Raw genomic sequence first — 6,899 nt, 5'->3', positions numbered from 1 at the left:
TCACATCTTCTTTATCCATTATACACACACACACACACACCATATTTTCTTTATCCATTCATCAGTCAATGAACATTTGGGCTCTTTCCATAATTTGGCTATTGTTGATAATGCTGATATAAACATTGGAGTGCATGTACCCTTTTGAATCTGTATTTTATATCTTTTGGGTAAATACCTAGTAGTACAATTGCTGGATTGTAGGGTAGTTCTATTTTTAACTTTCTGAGGAACCTCCATACTGTTTTCCAAAGTGGCTGCACCAGTTGGCATTCCCATCAACAGTGTGAGAGGGTTCCCCTTTTTACACATCCTCTCCAACATCTGTTGTTTCCTATGTTGTTAATTTTAGCCATGCCAACTGGTGTGAGGTGGTATCTCATTGTGGTTTTGATTTATATTTCCCTGATAATGAGTGATCTTGAGCATTTTTTCATGTGTCCATTAGCCATTTGTATGTCTTTTTTGGAGAAATGTTTGTCATGTTTTCTGCCCATTTCTTGACTGGACTTTTTGGGGTTTTTTGGGTGTTGAGTTTGATAAGTTCTTTTTTTTAAAAAAAGATTTTATTTATTTGAGAGAGAGAGAGAGAGCAAGAGAGAGCATTAGTGGGGGGAGGAGTAGAGGAAGAGGGAGAAGCAGGCTCCTCACTGAGCAGGGAGCACAACACAGGGCTCAATCCCAGAACCCTGGGATCATGACCTGAGCTGAAGGCAGATGTTTAACCAACTGAGCTACCCAGGCTCCATGAATTTGATAAGTTCTTGATAGATTTTGGTACTAGCCCTTTATCTGATATGTCATTTGTAAATATTTTCTCCCAGTCCCTCAGTTGCCTTTTAGTTTTGTTGACTGTTTCCTTTGCTATGCAGAAGGCTTTTATCTTGATGAAGTCCCAATAGTTCATTTTTGCTTTTGTTTCCCTTGCCTTTGGAGATGTGTCCAGCAAGAAGTTGCTGCAGCCGAGGTCAAAGAAGTTGCTGCCTGTGTTCTCTAGGATTTTGATGGATTCCTGTCTCACATTTAGGTTTTTCACCCATTTTGAATTGATTTTTGTGTACGGCATTAGAAAGTAAGGTCCAGTTTAATTCTTCTGCATGTTGCCGTCCAGTTTTTCCAACACCATTTGTTGAAGAGACTGTCTTTTATCCATCGGATATTCTTTCCTGCTTTGTCGAAAATTAGTTGACCATATAGTTGGGGTTTCATTTCTGGGTTTTCTATTCCATTGATCTATGTGTCTGTTTTTGTGCCAGTACCATACTGTCTTGATAACTACAGCATTATAATATAGCTTCAAGTCCAGAATTGTGATGCCTACAGTTTTGCTTTTCTCTTTCAAGATTGCTTTGGCTATTCGGGGTCTTTTGTGGTTCCATACAAGATTTAGGATTGTTTGTTCTAGCTCTGTGAAAAATGCTGGTGGTATTTTGATAGGGATTGCATTAAATGAGTTGATTGCTTTGGGTAGAATAGACATTTTAACAATATTTGTTTTTCCAATCTATGAGCATGGAATGTTTTTCCATTTCTTTGTGTGCTCTTCAATTTCTTTCTTAAGTGTTCTATAGTTTTCAGAGTACAGATCTTTTACCTCTTTGGTTAGGCTTATTCCTAGGCTAGGCATCTTATTGTTTTTAGTGCAGTTGCAGATGGGGTTGATTCCTTGGTTTCTTTCTCTGCTGCTTCATTATTGGTGTATAGAAATGCAACAGATTTCTATACATTGATTTTGAATCCTACAATTTTATTGAAAATTTTTTATCAGTTCCAGCAGTTTTTTGGAGAGATTTTTGGGTTTTCTACACAGAGTATCATGTTGTCTGTGAATAGTGAAAGTTTGACTTCTTCCTTACTGATTTGGATGCCTTTTATTTCTTTTTGTTGTCTGATTATACCACGTCTTTTTTTATCCATTCATCTATCAATGGACACTTGAGCTGTTTCTATAGTTTTGCTTTTATAAATAATACTTTTCATTAAAGTTTAAGAAAAAAATTAGGGACACTTGGGTGGCTCAGTTGGTTAAGCATCTGCCTTTGACTCGGGTTGTGATCCCAGGGTCCTGGGATTTAGTCCTGCATCAGGCTCTCTGCTTAGTGGGGAGGCTGATTCTTCCTCTCAGTCTCCCTCTGTGTTCTCTCTCTCTATCTCAAATAAATAAATAAAATCTTAAAAAAAACTAGAAGGACTTAATTTTGTGAGTTTTTACAATCAGTGGAGCTTATCACTGGGAACCTTAATAGTCAGTGGGCTTGACTCTGGGAAAGCCCAAGAGTAATAAGAAATTGAGTACATGCCCTTAAAGAGCCAGCATAACAAACAACCTCACCAAGATACAGCATAAAAGCAGTGGTTTGAGAGGTGTATTCAGGAGTATTCAGGAAGGAGATGTATTTACTGGTCTCAGAGCAAGCACAAGAAGGGCAAGGATCTTTGGAGACTTCTCTAAGTACAAAGAAGCTGACTGGCACTATTTCTGCCCCCCTTCCAGCCTGAATATACCAACATGCAAGAACCAGCATGAACACTCCCTACCTAGCTTTGCTAACAACACACCCTGTTCCTTCATTCTCCTTGGACTGCCCAATCCAACCCATCCTTCTCTGTAGGAGTTCCTCCAAAGCACCTCCACATCTTTGCCCACAAGCAGACTGACAACATATCTTGCTAATGTTGTGAAGCCTACCTCTGGCTCTCCTGTGTATCCATCCTGTCCAATCAGCCCTACTTGGCAGGAGTCCATCCAAAACTGAACAACAAATGTGGTATTGTGTAAACAGCCCCAAGAGTGGCAAACACCACTTAAGAATGACTCTTGTCTTGGGTAGAGGGGAAGATAACCACATATATCAGGTCAACTGCAACCCCAGCAGTGGGCTGGGGGCAGACATCTGATTTGACTGCTGTTCCCATCAACCAACAAAAATCTTACAAGGGACAGTACAAAGAGAGACTCCAGCAGTTTGGGGTCACTGCAACCCTAACAGACATCTAGTCTGACTGCTCTACCCACCAATGAAAGCCTCTCAGGGGACAATGCAGAAAGAGCACCCTGTAGTTCAGTGTGACCACAGTTCTGGCAAGGGAGCTGAGAGTAGGCATCTGGCCTGACTCAATTCAAGCTCAAGGAAGACCCAGTCTGGTCCCTAACATCACAGAGACCAAACACTGTCCACAACAGGCAAAGAGAGCCATTGAAGACAACTGGCTTGAAGGCAAACATATCTCAATCACAACAGTAGGGCATGCACAACACACTTAGGAGACACTCCTAAAGCCCCAAGTTCTGATACACAGGGAGCATTGCACTACAAGGCACTACTGGACTTCTTCCTAAGGTCACTATTTTCAAGAGCAGGAAATGTAGCTGACTTTCTTAACACAAATAAACAGACACAGAGAGTTAGACAAAATGAGGAGACAGAGGAATATGTCCCAAATGAAAGAACAGGACAAAATTGCAGCCAAAGAACTAAACAAAATGGAGATAAGCAATACGCCAGATAGAGAATTCAAAGGAATGGTCATAAAGATACTCACTAGCCCGCAGAAAAGGGTGGAAGTTCTAGTGAGACCCTCAACAAAGAGAAAATATAAAAATAACCAACTAGAGATAAAACAATAACACATTAAAAATTCACTCAAGAGAATAAATATTAGACTAGATGAAGCAGAAGAAGAGATCAGTGAGCTGGGAAACAGAGTAATGGAAAGAAGCCAAATGAAACAGAAAAAGAAAAAAGAATAATAAAAAATGAGGATAGGTTAAGGGAACTCAGTGACACCAAGCATAGTAACATTTGCATTATAGGGATCCCAGAAGGAGAAGAGAGAGAAAAAAAAGGAGGCTGAAAATTTATTTTACGAAACAGTAGCTGAAAACTTCCCTAATCTGGGGAAGGCAACAAATATGCAGATCCAGGCGACACAGGGAACTTCCGACAAAATCAACCCAAGGAGGTCCACACTAAGACACATGATAATTAAAATGGCAAAAGTTAGTGATAAGGAGAGAATTTTAAAAGCAGCAAGAGAGTGGGGTGCCTGGCTGGCTCGATCCATTAAGCATCCATCTCTTTATTTTGGCTCGGGTCATGATCTCAGGGTCATCAGATCAAAACCTGCATTGGTCTCTGTGTTGGGTGTGGAGCCTGCTTAAGATTCTCTCTCTCTCCCTCTCCCTCTGTCCCTCCGCCCCATCTCTCTTTCTCTATCTCTCTCTCTCCCTCTCTTAAAAAAAAAAAGCTGCAAGAGAAAAACAAACAAACAAAAAAACAAAGCGAAACAAAAACCCTAGTAACATACAATGGAAACCCCATGAGGCTATCAGCTGATTTTTCAGCAGAAACTTTGCAGGCCAGAAGGAGTGGCATGATGTATTCAAAGTGCTAAATGGAGAAGATCTATAACCAAAATTATCCTTTCCAGCAAGGCCATCATTCAGAAAGAAGCAGAGATCGAGAGTTTCTCAGACAAACAAAAGTTAGACGAATTCATCACCACTAAACCAGCCTTAAACTAAAGGGGATTCTTTGAGTGGAAAGGAAAGATCATAAGGGGAAATAAGAAAAGTAGTAAAGGAAAATATTTCACAGATACATACAAACATAATACAAGTAGTAGATTAATCACTTATAAAACCAGTATGGAAGTTAAAGCACAAAAGCAGTAAAATTAAATATATCTGTAATGATCAGCCAAGGGATTCACAAAATAAAAGGATGTAAATTATGACACCATGTATCTAAAATGTGGGGAGAAGTGGAGTAAAAATTTAATGATTTTAGAATGGGTTCAAACAAGCGACCTCCAAATTAAAATAGACCAGTGTATGCAGAAGATGTTATATACAAACCTAAGGGTAGCCACAAATAAAAAAGCCTGCATTAGATATGCAAAAATAAAGAGAAAGGAATCCAAGCATATCCCTAAAGAAGGCATCAAACCTCAAGAAAAGAGAGCAAAAGAAGAAAAGAACAGAGAACCACAAAACAATCCTAAAACATATAACAAAATGGGAATAAGTACATACCCATCAAAAATTACTTTGAATGTAAGTGGACTAAACATTCCAATCAAAAGACATAGGGTGACAAAATGGATAAAAAAACAAGGGGCACCTGCGTGGCTCAGTTGTTAAGCGTCTGCCTTCAGCTCAGGTCATGATCTCAGGGTCCTGGGATTGAGCCCTGCATTGGGATCCCTGCTCAGTGGCAAGCCTGCTTCTCCCTCTCTCACACCTTCTGCTTGTGTTTCTTCTCTCACTGTGTCTCTCTCTGTCAAATAAATAAATAAAATCTTAAAAAAAAAAACAAGATTCATCTACATGTTGCCTACAAGAGACTCATTTCAGACCTAAAGACACATACAGATTGAAAGTGAAGGGATGGAAAAATATTTATCATGCAAATGAAAGCAAAAAGAAAGCTGGGGTAACAGTACTTATATTGGACAAAATAGACTTTAAAACAAAGACTTTACCAAGAGACAAAAATGGCAATATATAATCATAAAAAAGTACAATCCAACAAGAAAATATAATAACTGTAAATATTTATGCCCCTAACAGGGAAGCACTCAGATACATAAAGCACCTGTTAAGAAACATAAAAGAAGAAATCAATAGTGATATCATAATAACAGGGAATTTTAACATCCCACCTACATGAGTGGATAGATCATCCACACAGAAAATCACCCAGAGGGATGCCTGTGTAGCTCAGTCAGTTAAGCACCTGCCTTTGGCTCAGGTCATGATTCCAGGGTCCTGGGATTGAGTCCCACATTGGGCTCCTTGCTCAGTGGGAAGCCTGCTTCTCCCTCTGCCTGCTGCTCCCCCCTGATTGTGCTTTCTCTCTCTTTCTCTGACAAATAAATAAATAAACAAACAAACAAAATCTTTAAAAAAAAGAAAGTCACCCAGAGAAAACTGGCTTTGAATGACACATTGGACTAGATGGGTCTAACATATATATTAGTAACATTCCATCCCCAAACAGCAGAATACACATTCTTTTCAAGTACACATGGAACATTCTCCAGAATAGATCACATATTAGGTCACAGGACAAGTCTCAACAAATTAAAAAGGATTGAAATCATCATGCATTTTTTCTGACCATAAGGCTATGAAACAAGAAATCAACCATTAGAAAAAAGTCTGGAAAGAACACAAATACATGGAGGTTAAATAACATGATGCTAATCAATGAATGGGTCAACCATGAAATTAAAGAGGAAAGGAGAAATTCTGTGGAGACAAATGAGAATGAAAGCAACAATCCAAAACTTGTGATGCAGCAAAAGCTGTTCTAAGAGGGAAAATTATAGCAATTCAGGCCTACCTCAAGAAGCAAGAAGAATCTCAAACAACCGAACCTTGTACCTAAAGAAGGTAGAAAAAGAACTAACAAAGCCCAAATCTAGTAGAAGGAAGGAAATAATAAACAGAAATAAATGAAATAGAGACTAAAAAAACCAATAGGACAAATGAATAAAACCAGGAGCTTGTTCTTTGAGAAGATCAAAGAAATTCATAAACTTGGGCGCCTGGGTGGCTCAGTTGGTTAAGCGACTGCCTTCGGCTCAGGTCATGATCCTGGGGTCCCAGGATCGAGTCCCGCATCGGGCTCCCTGCTCAGCGGGGAGTCTGCTTCTCCCTCTGACCCTCTTCCCTCTCGTGCTCTCTCTCATTCTCTCTCTCTCTCTCTCAAATAAATAAATAAAATCTTAAAAAAAAAAGAAATTCATAAACTTTTAATCAGACTAATCTGAAGGAGGAGGAGGAGGAGCAGGAGGAGCAGGAGGAGGAGGAGGAGAAGGAGAAGAAGAAGAAAAAGAAGAAGAAGAAGAAGAAGAAGAAGAAGAAGAAGAAGAAGAAGAAGAAGAAGAAGAAG

This window comes from Callorhinus ursinus, unplaced genomic scaffold (genome assembly GCF_003265705.2).
Source record: "Callorhinus ursinus isolate GAN/ISIS: 27379988/994484 unplaced genomic scaffold, GSC_fseal_2.0 scaffold27, whole genome shotgun sequence".
NCBI classification, from domain to species: Eukaryota; Metazoa; Chordata; class Mammalia; order Carnivora; family Otariidae; genus Callorhinus; species Callorhinus ursinus.
The sequence above is the reverse complement of the archived record's forward strand: the minus strand, read 5'-3'. Positions refer to the sequence as shown.